General features: G+C 42.8%; 1 pseudogene; it reads right to left on the bottom strand.

Moving 5' to 3' along the window:
* Positions 1-3,707: 3,707 nt before the first annotated feature.
* Positions 3,708-4,318, bottom strand: LOC115936574 (small nuclear ribonucleoprotein G pseudogene; annotated as a pseudogene).
* Positions 4,319-15,790: the final 11,472 nt, after the last annotated feature.

The following is a 15,790-nucleotide window of genomic DNA, read 5'->3' on the forward strand; positions in this document are numbered from 1 at the left end:
CCCTCAGTTTGTTTTCTGAGATTAAGAGTCTCTTATGGTTTGTCTCCCTCTCTGGTTTTATCCTGTTTCATTTTTTCCTCCCTTCTCCTATGATCCTCTGTCTTGTTTCTCAAAATCCTCATATCAGTGAGATCATGTGATACTTGTCTTTCTCTGACTGACTTATTTTGCTTAGCATAATACCCTCTAGTTCCATCCACGTCATTGCAAATGGCAAGATTTTGTTTTTCTGATGGCTGTATAATATTCCATTGTATATATATACCACATCTTCTTTATTCATTCATCTGTCGATGGACATCTTGGCTCTTTCCATAGTTTGGCTATTGTGGACATTGCTGCTATAAACATTGGGGTGCACATACCCCTTCAGATCACTACATTTGTATCTTTGGGGTAAATACCCAGTAGTACCCTACTGGGTCGTAGGGTAGCTCTATGCAAAGTTATTTTAATATTATTGAATATATTCTCTATGCTATACTTTACATCCCTATGACTCATTTATTTTATAACTGGAAGTTTATACCTCTTAATCCCCTTCCCCTATTTCGCCCATCCCCCAACCCCTCCCCTCTCTGGTAACCAGCAGTTTGTTTCCTGTATCTATGAGTCTGTTTCTGTTTTGTTTTGTTTGTTTTGTTTTTTAGAACCCACATAGAAGTGAAATCATATGGTATTTGTCTTTCTCTGTCTGACTTATTACAGTCAGCTTAATACCCTCTAGGTCCATCCGTGCTGTCACAAATGGCAAGATCTCATTCTTTTTTACGGCTGAGTATTATCCCAGTGTGTGTGTGTATATAGATATATATATATATAGAGAGAGAGAGATATATAGATATATATATATATCTCACATCTTCTTTATCCTTTCATCTATCATTGGACACTTAGGTCGTTTCCATATCTTGGATGTTGTAAATAATGTCACAAAGGGGGCACCCGGCTGGCTCAGTCAGTGGAGCGTGCGACTCTTGATCTTGGGGTTGTGGATTTGAGCCCCACGTTGGGTGTAGAGATTACTTAACAAAATCTTTAAAAAAATAATGCCGCAATGAACATGGAGTGCATATATCTCTTCAAATTGGTGTTTTTCTTTTTCTTTGGGTAAATACCAGAAATGGAATTGGCTGGATCATACGGTAGTTCTATTTTTAATTTTCTGAGGAACCTCCACACTGCCATTCCCTTTTTTTGAGATATTCCCTTTCCTTGGTTTATCTGACACATCACTCTCCCCGCTTTTCTCATACCTCTTTGGGTCCTCCTTATCCTCCTTTTTTTCAACCATAAATGCTAAGATTCAACTCAGTTTAGCCCCTCTTTTCACTTTAAAATCTCATCCAGGGTGAGATTTAAAATCTTTGAATTTAAAAACCTTAAAATTTAGAAACTTTAAAACCTTACCTGGGTGAGGGTGCCTGGGTGGCTCAGACAGTTAAGCGTCTGCCTTCGGCTCAGGTCATGATCCCAGGGTCCTGGGATCGAGTCCCGCATCGGGCTCCCTGCTCCTTGGGAGCCTGCTTCTCCCTCTGCTTCTCTCTCTCTCTCTCTCTGTCTCTCATGAATAAATAAATAAAATCTTTAAAAAAAAAAACAAAAAAAACCCTTGCCTGGGTGGCTTGGTCAGTTGGGCATCCAACTCTTGATTTTGGCTCAGGTCATGATCTCAGGGTTGTGGGATCGAGCCCCGCATCCAGCTCTGCACTGAGTATACAGCCTGCTTAAGATTCTCTCTCTCTCCTTCTCCCTCTGCCCCCTCCCTAAAAAATAATTAAAGGGCGCCTGGGTGGCTCAGTTGGTTAAATGTCTGCCTTGCGCTCAGGTCACAATCTTGGGGTCCTGGGATCAAGCCCCATATCGGGCTCCCTGCTCAGTGGGGAGCCTGCTTCTCCCTCTCTGTCTGCCGCTCCCCCTGCTTGAATAAATAAATAAATAAATAAATAAATAAATAAAATAATTTTAAAAATAAAAATAAAATCTCATCCAAATCTGGGACTTCAATTACCAGCTGTTCATATATCTCATAAATTTGTATCTCCAGCTTTTCTCTGAGCTCCAAACATTTTTATCCAAGTGCTTACTATACGTCTCCTCTTGGATGTCTCAAAAGCACTTCAAATTCAACATATTCAAAACCAAACTCTTCCTCTTCCCCCTAAAAGTCAAGAACAATAATCTGGTCCTCTTCCAGTGTTCCCTATCTCAGTGACTGGCACCATCATCCATCCATTTGCAAAAGCCAGAAACCAGGGAGTCATCCTTGCCATGTTCCCCCTCTCTCTTATTTTCATGCATAACCCATCCTGAGGCCCTATCAATTTTGCCTACTAAGAATCTTTTTTTTTTTTAATGTATTTAGACCACAGAATGCTACCAATGCTACCAATTAGGGATTTTTCCTTTCTTTTTTTTTTTTTTTAAAGATTTTATTTATTTATTTGTCAGAGAGAGAGAGAGGGAAAGGGAAAGCACAAGCAGGAGGAGCAGCAGGCTCCCCACTGAGCAAGGAGTCTGATGTGGGACTCAATCCCAGGACCCTGGGATCATGACCTGAGCCAAAGGCAGCCGCTTAACTGACTGAGCCACCCAGGCGTCCCTAAAATATATATAATTAGCACCTATTATGTGTCAGGTATTATGTTAGGTACTGTGAGCACAGTAGCAAGCAAAACAACCTTGGTGCCTGCCGCTGAAGCTTACAGTCTAGTCAGAGACACAAACATTATTCAAATATTAATTCAAATACGGGTAAAACTACAACTGTGATGAGTGCTCTGTAGGAGAGGCACACAGAGGTATGAGAGGTCAGGGAAGCTTCTCTGAGCAAGTGAAACCTCCCCAGAGATCTGTAAAGTGCATGGAAATTAACTGGATGAGGAGGGAGAAAAGGCATTCCAAGCAGAGGGAAAGGCATGTGCAAAGGCCCTATGGCAGGAGGAAGCTTAATGCATATGAGGGACAAAAGAGAGCTGGTACAGCTGTAACTCAGTCAGCAAGTGGAGAATTTTATAAAATGACGCTGATGAGGGGCATCGTCAGTTAAGCATCTACCTCCGGCTCAGGTCATGGTCCCAGAGTCCTGGGAATGAGCCCCATGTCCCGCTCTTGGCTCAGCGGGGAGCCTGCTTCTCCCTCTTCCTCTGCCTGCCACTCCCCCTGCTTGTGCTCTCTCTCTCTGTGTCAAATAAATAAATAAATAAACAAATAAATAAATCTTTTTTCAAAAATGACGCTGATGACATAGATATTGGCCAGGCTGTGCAGGGCCTCAGAGGCTATGGTGATGATTTGTGTCTTTATCCTAAGCACAGTAGGGATTATTGAAAAGATTAAAAGTGAAAAAGACAATCCCGTCTGTAAAAGTTATTAGACGAGGGGCAAACATGAAAGCAGGGAGCTCAATTAGAAGGCTACAACTACATTTCTGGTGAGAAAAGAAGATATCTTAATGGTGGGGAGACTGGTAGACATCGAGAGAGAAGAGAGCTTTAACAGGTGCTTAGTAGGTGGGACACCTGGGTGGCTCAGTAGGTTAAGCGTCTGCCCTCGGCTCAGGTCATGATCCCTGCTCAGGGAGCCTGCTTCTCCCTCTGCCTGCCGCTCCCCCTGCTTGTGCTCTCTCTCTGACAAATAAATAAACAAAATCTTTAAAAAATAAAATAAATATATATTTTTAGAAGAAAGTAGGGGAAAAGGTAGCAAAGGGATAAGGACAGAAGGAGGGAGGGAGGAAAGGGGGAGCAAGAGAGGGGACTCTCCCCCTATGACTGGTTATTTGTAAATTTTTATTCTCCTTGTATTTCTTTTTTTTTTCTTTTGCATTTTTGACTATTGTAAAAGTTTATTTAACAAAAAAAGTTCAATATGAAAATGCACACGACCTGATTTTTATATAGTAGTAAAACAGGTACTATGGAGGGGACATGTGGAAGCAGTCGATTTCTTCTGATGAACACACCCATTGTTTATACCCGCTCCAAGGCTTCTAACATGATGACACTATGTCCTCGTATTACCACCACTCCAATATTGTTCTGTTGTCCACTAGTTGCCATCTCCACACATTCATCTATCCCAAGATTCATAAACGGATCAAACCCCCACAATATTCCTTGGACATGTCTGCCACCATTTAATTTCAATGATAATTTCTTGTCCATAAACTTTTTCAACTTGGGGAGGTGAGCTTTGCTCATGGTGTCTACTCCGCGAGCTCAAAGATGCCTCCAAACGGAATTCGTGGTGACCCTCACGCTCCCGTGGTAGGCCCCTCTCCTTGTATTTCTAACACACTTTGCTTTGTATATCTTTAATTCATTTGTTGTATGCATTAAGGTCTATGACTGTCACACGTTCTTGGTGGAGTGTACCTATGGTTTTTAAGATTTCATTTTTAAGTAATCTCTACACCCAACGTGGGGCTTGAACTCACAACCTTGAGATCAAGAGTCTCACGCTCCACCAACTGCGCCAGCCAGGCCCCCTGTGTGTACCTTTTATCAGTATTACACATCCCTTTGGCTCTTTTAATATTCTTAGCTCTGAATTATATTTTCCTCTGATTCAAATGGGGCTCTTTTTATGCTAGCCTTTGGACAACTCAAAGTTTCACTATTGCTTTGCTTACTACTATTTCTTATATTCCACAATGTTCCTCTTTTAGGGATTCATTTTCCAGTTTTCTGTAATACCTACCTTAGTAATTCATAGAGGTTCTGAATATGTCTGCAATGTGTTCTGAATATGCCTAAAAATTAGAATCTGAAAATTGGAGTTTTGTTCCCTATATTATTTCACTCCCCCACCCCTTCACCACTTAGGGTCAATTGTACTATTTATCCATTTTGGTTCTTCTCTTATGTTGTAGATTTTCTCCAAATATTGTTCGTAATCCTTTGTTGTCCATATATATTAGTGAATAAGGGGCAAATCCTTAGCAAAGATAGCTTGCCTGGGTTTCCTGTGCAGTTTTGTGTCTCCCAACTGGCCTGTCTTCTGAGCAGGAAGGTTGTATGTGTTGCTTTAAAGTGGGTGGGTATGGAGGCTTCACTTTATTTTATTTGTAAAATTTATGTATTTTAAAGAGAGAGAGTGCGTGCGTGCGAGGAGGGGGAGGGGTGGAGGGAAAAGGAGAGAGAGTCCTCAGGCAGACTCCCCAGTAAGCCAGGAGCCTGACGCAGGGCTGGAAACCAGGACTCTGAGATCGTGACCTGAATGGAAATCAAGAGTCAGACGCTAACTGACTGAGCCACCCAGGCGTCCCTGGAGGCTTCACTTTAAAGTGGGTGGGTATGCAGGCGACAGAAAGGCTGTTCCTCTGAATCCCTGCAAATTGCCAAAACAATTTTACTTTGACAGCACAGGATTTGAGTGTATTTCTCTCCTGGCTGGAGGTGCTTCTATTTTTTTGTTTTTCCGTATATTTTGTGGAAGTCTAGATTATACATACCAAGGTCTGCTGTGTGTGTGTGTGTGTGTGTGTGTGTGTGTTGTGTGTTTTCTAGAATCCTACACTCACACAAGCCAACTTTGGGAAGTCAATAGCTCACCTCAGTGTGAAAGTTTAAGCTTTAACTTTGGAATGAGTCGAGGGATGGAGGGGCAGGGCTGGTCACAGAGAGGCTGAGCTGATCCTTCTTTTCTGAATGCAATTCTTTAATTGAATGGAGGGGAAACACCCCCCCACACACACACACACCGCTTTTTCTCTTCATTCTGAGATTTGACTTTCTCTGGATTTGCTCCAGTAATTTTCTCTTGCATGTTTTAGATGGGGCTCCTCCTCCTCTCTTATCAATAGGATTATATCTGATTTCTATCCTCAAGGAATTCTTCACAATTTCTAAACTGCTGATGGTACACTTTCCTTTAATGATACCACTCTTGGTCCTTTTAAAAGATTTGGGGAGGAGAAGATAGGGACGGAGTTACCAGTGCTTAAGGCTGTCCTCTTGATCTAATCTGGCCAAAGTAATTTTCTTATGTCAGTTTGCCTGAGGCAAGGAGAGTGGCTAGAACTCTGAGAGGCAAGGGGAAAGGGCCTTTTGCAGCCCTGGCTTCTGATTACTCAGGACTACTAATTAAGGCCCATTAGGATTTAGAAAACTAGTATCTGCATATCAGTGCTTCTGAGAGAGCCAAGTTGGCCGCTAGCAGTCGGAACCCTCCGAGTAGAAAACTTGCACACACACACACACACACACACACACACACACAAAAGTGACCCTCAGGGTAAATTAATTAGCAAATGGCACCCCTCTGGACGGGCCAATTGTAAAAAAGCTTGCCTTTCTCTGCTGATAGTGGCATGCTTGCATGAGGGCACGAGGCTGGCAGACTACAGGCTCCTCTCACTGTCCTCCCACATACACTTTCAAATGCACACCCTTGTGCAGGACATATCCTGCAGAACTGTATATAGCAAATGGTAGCCTCAGCTAATGTCAATTACGACCAGAGACAAAGCCTCCACCTTCTGGGGCTTCTCCCAATTCCACCCGCTCACACAGGGCTGAGAGGTCAAGGTCAAGGTCAGAGAGACTTTGCTCAAGTAGGACTCCTGTGACAGCAACCTCTGCTCCCCACCACCCTCTGCCCCAAGAGACAGGCTTCTGACTTCCCTAAGCCCTTGCAAAGCCAACATTGTAGAGTAGCCAGAGATCATGCCTCTAACAATCGGGGAACTCTGGTTTTAAAGACTAGGCCCTCTTCACTGGACATAGATCCACCGTCAGTTTCAAGAGGAGAGGTCTTTAATGCAAATGCCACCAATAGCCCTCAGAGACCATCAACCACCACTAGACCTCTCCAGGAGTTGTCCCCAGGAACTAGGGACAAGGCTTCTACTGACCACGCTAGAGTACCCCCTCCCTCGCCTGCCCCCACAACCTACCCACTTACCCAACCCGGGTAACTTTCACAAGCAGAACCGGCCATATGATGAGCATCCAGAGATCTCTCTCTGGTTCAGTTTCTACAAATAATAAACCTCTTTGCTGGGGTAACATATGTGAAGCACTTAGAACAGTCCATACTATGTTGTGAGTGCTTCTGCTAGTGCTAGCTAGCATCGTTTAGTTACCTGTCAACCTGCTTCCCGTTTTCACAAGTTATGCTTTCATGTAACATTTATCTCTTAGTTTCATGGAAGGTGGAGTCTACATTCCGATTTTTTTTTTCCTTTTGTTTTCAGGTGATTTCTGCACTTCACTCCTTACAAAATTTTTTATTTTTTATGTAGTCTTGTCTGTCAATGGATGGCCAAAATGTACTAGATAAAAATCCGCAGCTCTTCCTTATAAAAGTTCTAAGTACAGGGGGCGCCTGGGTGGCTCAGTCAGTTAAGTGTCTGCCTTTGGCTCAGGTCGTGATCCTGGGGTCCCGGGATTGAGCCCCACATCAGCAGAGAGTCTGCTTCTCCTTCTCCTTCTGCCCCTCCTCCCTTCTCGTGCTCTCCCTCTGTCAAATAAATAAATAAGATCTTGTTAAAAATTCTAAGTACAATAGAATAGAAGAGAACTTTCTAAACATAGGAAAGAGTATCAAAAAGCCATGGGCAGGGGCTCCTGGGTGGCTCAGTCGTTAAGCGTCTGCCTTCGGCTCAGGTCATGATCTCAGGGTCCTGGGATCGAGCCCCGCATCCGGCGCCCTGCTCTGCCGGAAGCCTGCTTCTCCCTCTCCCACTCCCCCTGCTTGTGTTCCCTCTCTCGCTGTGTGTCTCTCTCTCTGTCAAACAAATAAATAAAATCTTTAAAAAAAAAAAAAGCCATGTGCAAACATCATGATCAAGTTATCTCCCATCAAATTCAGGAATAAGGTTCAGATGTCTTCTGTGGTGTTTTGAAGGTTCTAAAATGTAATAAACCAAGAAAATGAAATAAGTCATATAAATCTAAAAGGAATAAAGAGAAAAAGAATAATTATTTACAGATGATATGATTACATGCATTGAGAATTCAAGAAATGCAATTTAAAAACTACTAAAACTAAGAAGCCTGTATGGTGGACATCTGCTGCTTTGGTTTGCCCAGCATTTCTTCCCTGCTTCCTCTTCCTTTGGAGAGCTGTTCCTCCTTCACTGACCATAGTCCTGGTGGGACAGGTAATGATAGTACTTTGCCCCATTCACCCTCCACACACATGGCTGTGCACCTAACCCAGAGATCAAACTCTGCTGGATACAGTGGCAGCTCCAAGCAGGTAGGCATGTGTCCTAGGCCAGAGATATAAGACCTTCCTTGGAATAATCCAAATCAGAGGTAAAGAAGTAGCTTTCTCTTTTCTTTGGATATTAAACTGTAAGGATGTGACCCCAAAGCAGATGGTATCGTATCCATGTCTCTACCATGTGAAAGAGTCTTAGAGAATGAGGCAATACAGAGAAGAGAGAAGCAGAGAAGAGAGATGGAGAGATGACTGAGAATCTGGTCATTTGAGTCTCTGGATCCTGGTGTGTCTGAGATATGTCCTGTCCTTCCCAGTTATAGAAGCCAATAAACTCCATTTTCCTCAAGCTTATTCAACTTGGGTTTCTGTCACTTGCAAACAAGAATCCTAACTAATACAAGCGGTATGTAAGATAAATATACTGAGTCCCAAAGCTTTCGGTTTTTTCTTTTCTTTTCTTTTCTTTTCTGAAGTATTATAAAATAAATCCTTCTTGTTTTATTTTCCAACATTTATTATAAAAATTTTCAAATGGGGCGCCTGGGTGGCTCAGATGGTTAAGCGTCTGCCTTCGGCTCAGGTCATGATCTCAGGGTCCTGGGATCGAGTCCCGCATCGGGCTCCCTGCTCCTTGGGAGCCTGCTTCTCGCTCTGCTTCTCTCTCTCTCATGAATAAATAAATAAAAAAATCTTTAAAAAAAAAAAAAATTTTCAAATGTACAGGAAAGTTTAAAGAAGTTTATAGTGAATAACAATATACCCACCACCTAGATTTTATAATTAGCATTCTATTACTATATTCCAATAGCTTTCTTTTATTTTAACAATAACGGAAATAGAGACAGGAAAAAAAACCTAACCCATTCACAAGAGTAGAAAAAGAGATGTGTGAAACACCAACTGGCACAAATAAAGCCCCCACAAAATTCTGCTTTTTCTTTTCTTCTTTTTTTTAACTTTATTTTTAAGTAATCTCCACACCCAACCTGGGGCTCCAACCCACAACCCCGAGATCAAGAGTCCGCGGCTCCACCGACTGAGCCTGGCCTTGCTTTTTCTAGACAAAGGATCAGGAAAGGAGTGACCCGGCAAGACAAAATTTTAGACAGATCTACTCTAGCCAAATGCCATGGAAAAAACTATGGCTTCACCTTCACCCACGTCAGCAGTGGGCAGGGCGGGGAGTCTAGACTTCCACCCTTGGCAGGTTATAATGAGGCTCCCACCGCTACCCCATCACCCACTTGCCCCACCCCTCGCGCCTCAGGGAAGACCACCTGGGGAGCTTGACGCCCCTCTACCCCCCCATCCCCCCACTGGGGTGGTGTCAGAGGAGACCCAGCGGAGAGTCAGGATTTCAGTCACCGTAGGTTTTGCACAGAACAACCTTGGCTGACCTACTGATGTTCCATAGGCGGTATTATTAAAGACAGAGAAACTAGGACTTTAAGAAATGTATCAATATCAGAGGGCCGCCTGGGTAGCTCAATCTGTTAAGAAATGTATCAATATCAGATACATTGTGAGTTTTCTGTTTTTGCTTTTGACGCCAATCAGGCCCCTGTTAGGTGAGTGGGGTTTCCCTTGAAGGGATTGGTCAGATCCGCTGTCAATCAATCATCATTGAAACCCGTTAATGCACCGGAACTCCGGGTTCGGTGGGCAGGACTTAGCTAGAAGAAAGCCCGCCAGTTGCCAGCATGAAAAACGATCGTCGGTGGTCAATTGTTCCTATTCGGAGCCGTCGGGTTCTGATCATAATAGATGGAACACCAGTAACCACAACAAATCCTGTTGGTCCTGGGATGGTGAGTTAAACAGGCCCTTAGAGATCGTGGAAAGCGGAGAGGGTATCCTTTAGGAGCTTACTGGCTGTGGGCCTGCCTTCGAGCCAAGAGACTCTATCTAAGCCAAAGCTCATCTCTGGCTATTTTAAGTTATTTTGTTGTACTTTTTTTTTTTTTTTTTTTTTTTATTCATGAGAGAGAGAGGCAGAGGGAGAAGCAGGCTCCCCACGGAGCAGGGAGCCCGATGTGGGACTCGATCCCAGGACGCTGGGATCATGACCTGAGCCGAAGGCAGACGCTTAACCCACTGAGCCACCCAGGCGTCCCTTTTTGTTGTACTTCTTTTCGTTATTCCCAAACGTTCAAAAGAGGTATGTTGCTATAGAAGTTAGAGCCTTTACTCACCAGCGATATGGAGAAGTTACGGAAAAGCATGTTAGAGCCATAGTTACCTGCAGAGAAAATTCTCAGCCAGGTGGTGACCACGATGGGGCAGGGACCCCCAAAACCTTGGCTCTGTAGCCTGATGAAGAGGCCAATATAGAAGATAGAGACCTGGTTCGGATCTCAGTGAGATCAGTGAGACCCTCCGAAATAGCTGGAGGACACCTTGATGGGAGTCTGTTGGCCTTGAAGCACCCCCCCCCGGGGGGGGCGGTGAGTGGGGGGCACAAGCCATAGTAATTTAGGAGGGCATGGCAGATTTCCAATTTAAGATGTTAGTCTGAACAATTGCGCTTTTTCTTCCCAAGTTAACATTAAATGAAAGAAGAAAACTAAATATTAGAGCTGTAACCATAAGGGATGATGGGTAAGGGTGTGGTTAGCTGGCCAAAATTGTGAGGATTTTCTTGAAGATATGAAACAAATAGGGTGCAACTGATTGAGAAGCCAGAGTCAATGAATCCAGAACACCATACAGATGTGGGAGAGAACTGCTGTAAACATGAATTCTGTTTTCTAATGTAGCCTTTTAAAGACAGACTATGTCACAGTCATCAGAATCAGAGAATGGGAGTGATGATGTGGCCATCTCAGAAGATAATGGTGAGTAAATGAACTAGTAAAAGTGAAATACAGAGTTAAATACAAATAATTGTTAAGAATACGTCTAGGAGGGGCGCCTGGGTGGCTCAGTCGTGAAGCATCTGCCTTTGGCTCAGGTCATGATCCCAGGGTCCTGGGATCGAGCCCCGCATCTGGCTTCCTGCTCAGTGGGAAGACTGCTTCTCCCTCTCCCACTCCCCCTGCTTGTGTTCCTTCTCTCGCTGTGTCTCTGTCAAATAAATAAATAAAATCTTTAAAAAAAAAAAAAAAGAATACATCTAGGAAGGGGCGCCTGGCTGGTTCAGTCTGTAGAGCATGCAACTCTTGATCTCAGGGTGGTGAGTTCCGGTCCTACTTTGGGCATAGAGCTTACTTAATAAAAAAAAGAATGTGGGCACCTGGGTGGCTCAGTCAGTTAAACCTCGGACTCTTGATCTCAGCTCAGGTCTTGATCTCAGGCTCCTGAGTTAGTTCTCCGCCTTGGGCTCCACATGGAGCCCACTTAAATTAAAAAAAAAGAAAGAAAGAAAGAAGAAAGAAAAAGAAAGAAAGAAAGAAAAAGAGAAAAAGGAAGAAAAAGAAGAAAATCAAGCATAATGAAACCATTAATATGAAAAATTAATAGCAAGGTGGAAATAAATTTCTGGAGAGAGGATGGTGGTAAAGAGGGCATTTCTGCTTTGTTGTGGTGGTTTTACAGTGAGAATGAATTCACGTTTATTTTGGCGAAAATTGAAAGTTTGATAATATTTAGTGTTGCTAATGGTGTGGGCAATCTGTAGTCATTCTGAAGGTGAGAGTGTATGTACTACATTTCTGAAGAGTAAGATGGCAATCTAGCAAAGTTTCCCTTGATTCTACTTCAAATATATCCTCAGAAATACTTTTCCACATGCATAAAGATTTATATTACAGGATGTTCAATGCTGCATATTTGTATTAGAAAAAAAACTGGAAATAACCAAATATCGAAAAATAAGAGAGTGGTTAAATAAACATGGTATGTCTTTACCATGAAATAGTTTGCAGCCCTTAAAAAGAGTGAGATTTCATGTACTGTCATGGAAAGATCCCCACAGTATATTACGTTTAAAAAGCAAATTGTAGAGCCAAATATACAGTAATGATACCATTAAAAAATACCAAAGCTTCCTATTTGTATATATACAAATATATGTACATAAATGCTGAGGAGGGCTATGCACCAAACCTAACAGTGAAGGGACTTTTTATTTTATATCCTTTTATATATTTTTTTTACAGGAATGTGTTTGTAAGTCATTTGTATAAGTTAACAAAACTGAAAGATAACCACTAATAGAATTTAGTGCGTAGAAGTTCCCAACAACTAATAGTTGAAAAAAAGGTAAAAAGGAAGTTCAGTCAGTCCAGTAAGAAAGAGGAAAAAGAAACAATAAAGCGATAATTAGATTTTTTAAGCGATAGGAATACATGTATTCACATACAGTATACTATGCTGCCCTTAAAAGTGGGAAGGCAGATTTATGTATACTGACAAGGAAAGATGTCCGGGATACAATAGTAAGCAAAATAAAGTCGCAGAACAATTCATATAAGTATGATCTATTTTTTTAAAGCAATAACTATGTTGCTAAATGTATAGAAAAAGACTTTAGGGACACCTAGGTGGCTCGGTTGCTTAAGCGTCTGCCTTCAACTCAGGTCATGATCCCAGGGTCCTGGGATCGAGCCCCGGGTCGGGCTCCCTGCTCAGCGGAGAGTCTGTTTCTCCCTCTCCCTCTGCCCCTACACCTGCTTATATTCTCTCTCTCTCTCAAATAAATAAATAAAATCTTTAAAAAAAGAAAAAGATATGTATCAGGTCACCTTTATTTTTTTTTAAGATTTTATTTATTTATTTGAGACAGAAATAGCCAGAGAGAGAGAGAGAGCACAAGCGGGGAGGAGAGGGAGAAGCAAGCTCCCCACAGAGCAGGGAGCCCGATGTGGGACTCGATCCCAGGACCCTGGGATCATGACCTGAGCTGAACGCAGATGCTTAACCGACTGAGCCACCTAGGCAGCCAGTAAAAGACTTTAATTAGCAAACTGTTAACTGAGATTACTTTTAAGGAATGGGTTTAGTTGGGGAGCAGAGAGTTAGGGGAGGTATCACCTTATTTTGTGGTTAAAGGTTGTTGAGACCTGGACATCTCACAAGCAGGGAGAGAGGCAGAGGGAGAGGGAGAAGCAGACTCCCCGCCGAGCTGGGAGCCCAACGTGGGGCTTGATCACGGGACCCTGGGATCATGACTTGAGCCGAAGGCAGATGCTTAACCATCTGAGCCACCCAGATGCCCTGAGACCTGGACATCTCTAAATGTACAGCTGTTCATTACTCCTTCCCTGCTTGAAGCCCTTCAATGGTTACCCATAACCTATTAGATAAAATCCAGACTCTGGAGCATGGCATATAATGTTCTCCATGATCTGAACCCTGCCTGCCTCTTTGTCTTCATCTCCCACCATCCGTCCATCAAGCCTACTGCACATCAGTCACACAGCATGGTAATACTTGCATTTGCTTAAATGGGCCATGATTTTTCTCATACCTCCATGTGTTTGCACACGCTGTTCCCTTTTTCAGGTAACCCCTAGGTTTCCAGATCTTGCCATCCTGATACTACAAATTAAGTTCAGATTTGTATAATTAATAAACAATTACAACAACTTTGCGTCCCCATTTTGTGGACCATGGAAAGTCCATTCTTCCACCAGGTTGGAGGGGGATTCCGCCAGGTCCCAAAGGAATCCATGAGAAATGCCTAAATATTCCAAAGATCAGTCCTAGTTGTCATTTGCCATCTCTGCCAGCTATTCTTTCTCCAAACTGCTGTGCTCTAGCGTTCAACAAGTCACCGCTTGGTCTTTCTCCAAACTGCTGTGCTCTAGCGTTCAACAAGTCACCGCTTGGTCTTTATACTTCATTATTATTACCATTATTATTTTTAAAAACTCCTTGTTTCCCATTTTTTAAAAAAGGATTTCTCTATGCCCAGGGGCATTTGGGTGGCTCAATCAGTTAATCGTCTGACTCTTGGTTTCCGCTCAGGTCATGATTTCATGGGTAGTGAGATTGAGCCCAGTATCAGGCTCTGTGCTCGGCAGGAAGTCTGCTTGAAGAATCTCTCCCTCTACCCCTCTCCTGTTCTCGCTCTCAAATAAATAAAAAAAAATCTTAAAAAAAAAAAAAGAAATCTCTATGCTCAACATGGGGCTTGAACTCACAGAGTCGCATGCTCTACCGACTGAGCCAGCCAGGCACCCTCGTCCTTATACTTAAAAAAAAACTTATTATGGGGCACCTGGGTGGCTCAGTCGGTTAGGTGTCTGACTTTTTTTTTTTTTAAAGATTTTATTTATTTGACAGAGAGAGACACAGCGAGAGAGGGAACACAAGCAGAGGGAGTGGGAGAGGGAGAAGCAGGCTTCTTCCCGCAGAGCAGGGAGCCCGATGAGGGCTTGATCCCAGGACCCTGGGATCATGACCTGAGCTGAAGGCAGACGCTTAATGACTGAGCCACCCAGGCGCCCCAGGTGTCTGACTCTTGATCTCAGCTCAGGTCTTGATCTCACAGTCATGAGTTCAAGCCCCGTGTGGAGCCTACTTGAAAAAATAATAAAAATAAAAAATTTTATTATATAATTTTAATACATACAGAAGAATATGTGTGACATGTAATTTATGGAGCATAATAAGAAAACAAACACCCATGAACCCATCATCAACCTAAGAACTAGAACATTACCAATGCTTTTGAATCTACCTAAATTCTCCCCCTTGCTTCCCCCAGAGCAATCCCCTATCCTGGATTTTGTGTTTATTTTTTCCCTTCTATATTTTAATGGTTTTACCATATTTTCTACCCATTTAAGTTTTCCTTATTTTTGAGCTTTACAAAAAGTTATCAGTTGCATATATTCTATAATTATTGCTTTTTTCATGTAACATTTTTGTGATTTGTGCATGTAGCTGTAATTAATTTTTTGGTGTCATGTAGTATTTCATTGTGTGAATATACCCCAATTTATTTAGTCATTCTATCAAAGAATATTCTCTTGCTGTTTTTTGAGGTCTGTATCAAAGGTGATGCAGACTAGGAACAGAAAATCCTTAGCATGTTTTAATCACTTCCCCCTGTGCCACCCCTTACAGTCTCCATATATCTATTATTAGCACTTAGTCTATTCAAGGGCAAAGGTCAGCAATTTCTTTTTTCTGTAAAGGACTAGATAGGAAATATTTTAGGCTCTTAGCTGCCCATATGGTCTGTCCCAACTACTGAATTCTGTTGGTTTAGCACAAAAGCAGCCACAAAAAATATGTAGATGAATGAGTATGGCAGTATTCCAATAAAACTTTCTTATTTAAAAAAAAAAAGATTTCAGGGCGCCTGGGTGGCTCAGTCGTTAAGCATCTGCCTTCGGCTCAAGTCATGATCTCAGGGCCCTGGGATGGAGCCCCGCATCGGGCTCCCTGCTTGGTGGGGAGCCTGCTTCTCCCTCTCCCACTCCCCCTGCTTGTGTTCCCTCTCTCGCTGTGTCTCTCTGTCAAATAAAAAAAAAAAAAGATTTCATTATTTCAGTGAGAGAGAGAGAGTAAAGGGGGGAGGGGTGGAGGGAGAGGGAGAGAGAACTCAAGCTGACTGCACTGAGCGTGCAGCCTGATGCAGGGCTTGATCTCACTACCCTGAGATCAGACCTGAGCTGAAACCAAGAGTCAGATGCTGAACCAACTATGCCACCCAGGCACTCCTCCAATA

The sequence above is a fragment of the Leptonychotes weddellii genome, chromosome X (assembly GCF_054177405.1).
Source record: "Leptonychotes weddellii isolate Sample4059 chromosome X, ASM5417740v2, whole genome shotgun sequence".
NCBI classification, from domain to species: Eukaryota; Metazoa; Chordata; class Mammalia; order Carnivora; family Phocidae; genus Leptonychotes; species Leptonychotes weddellii.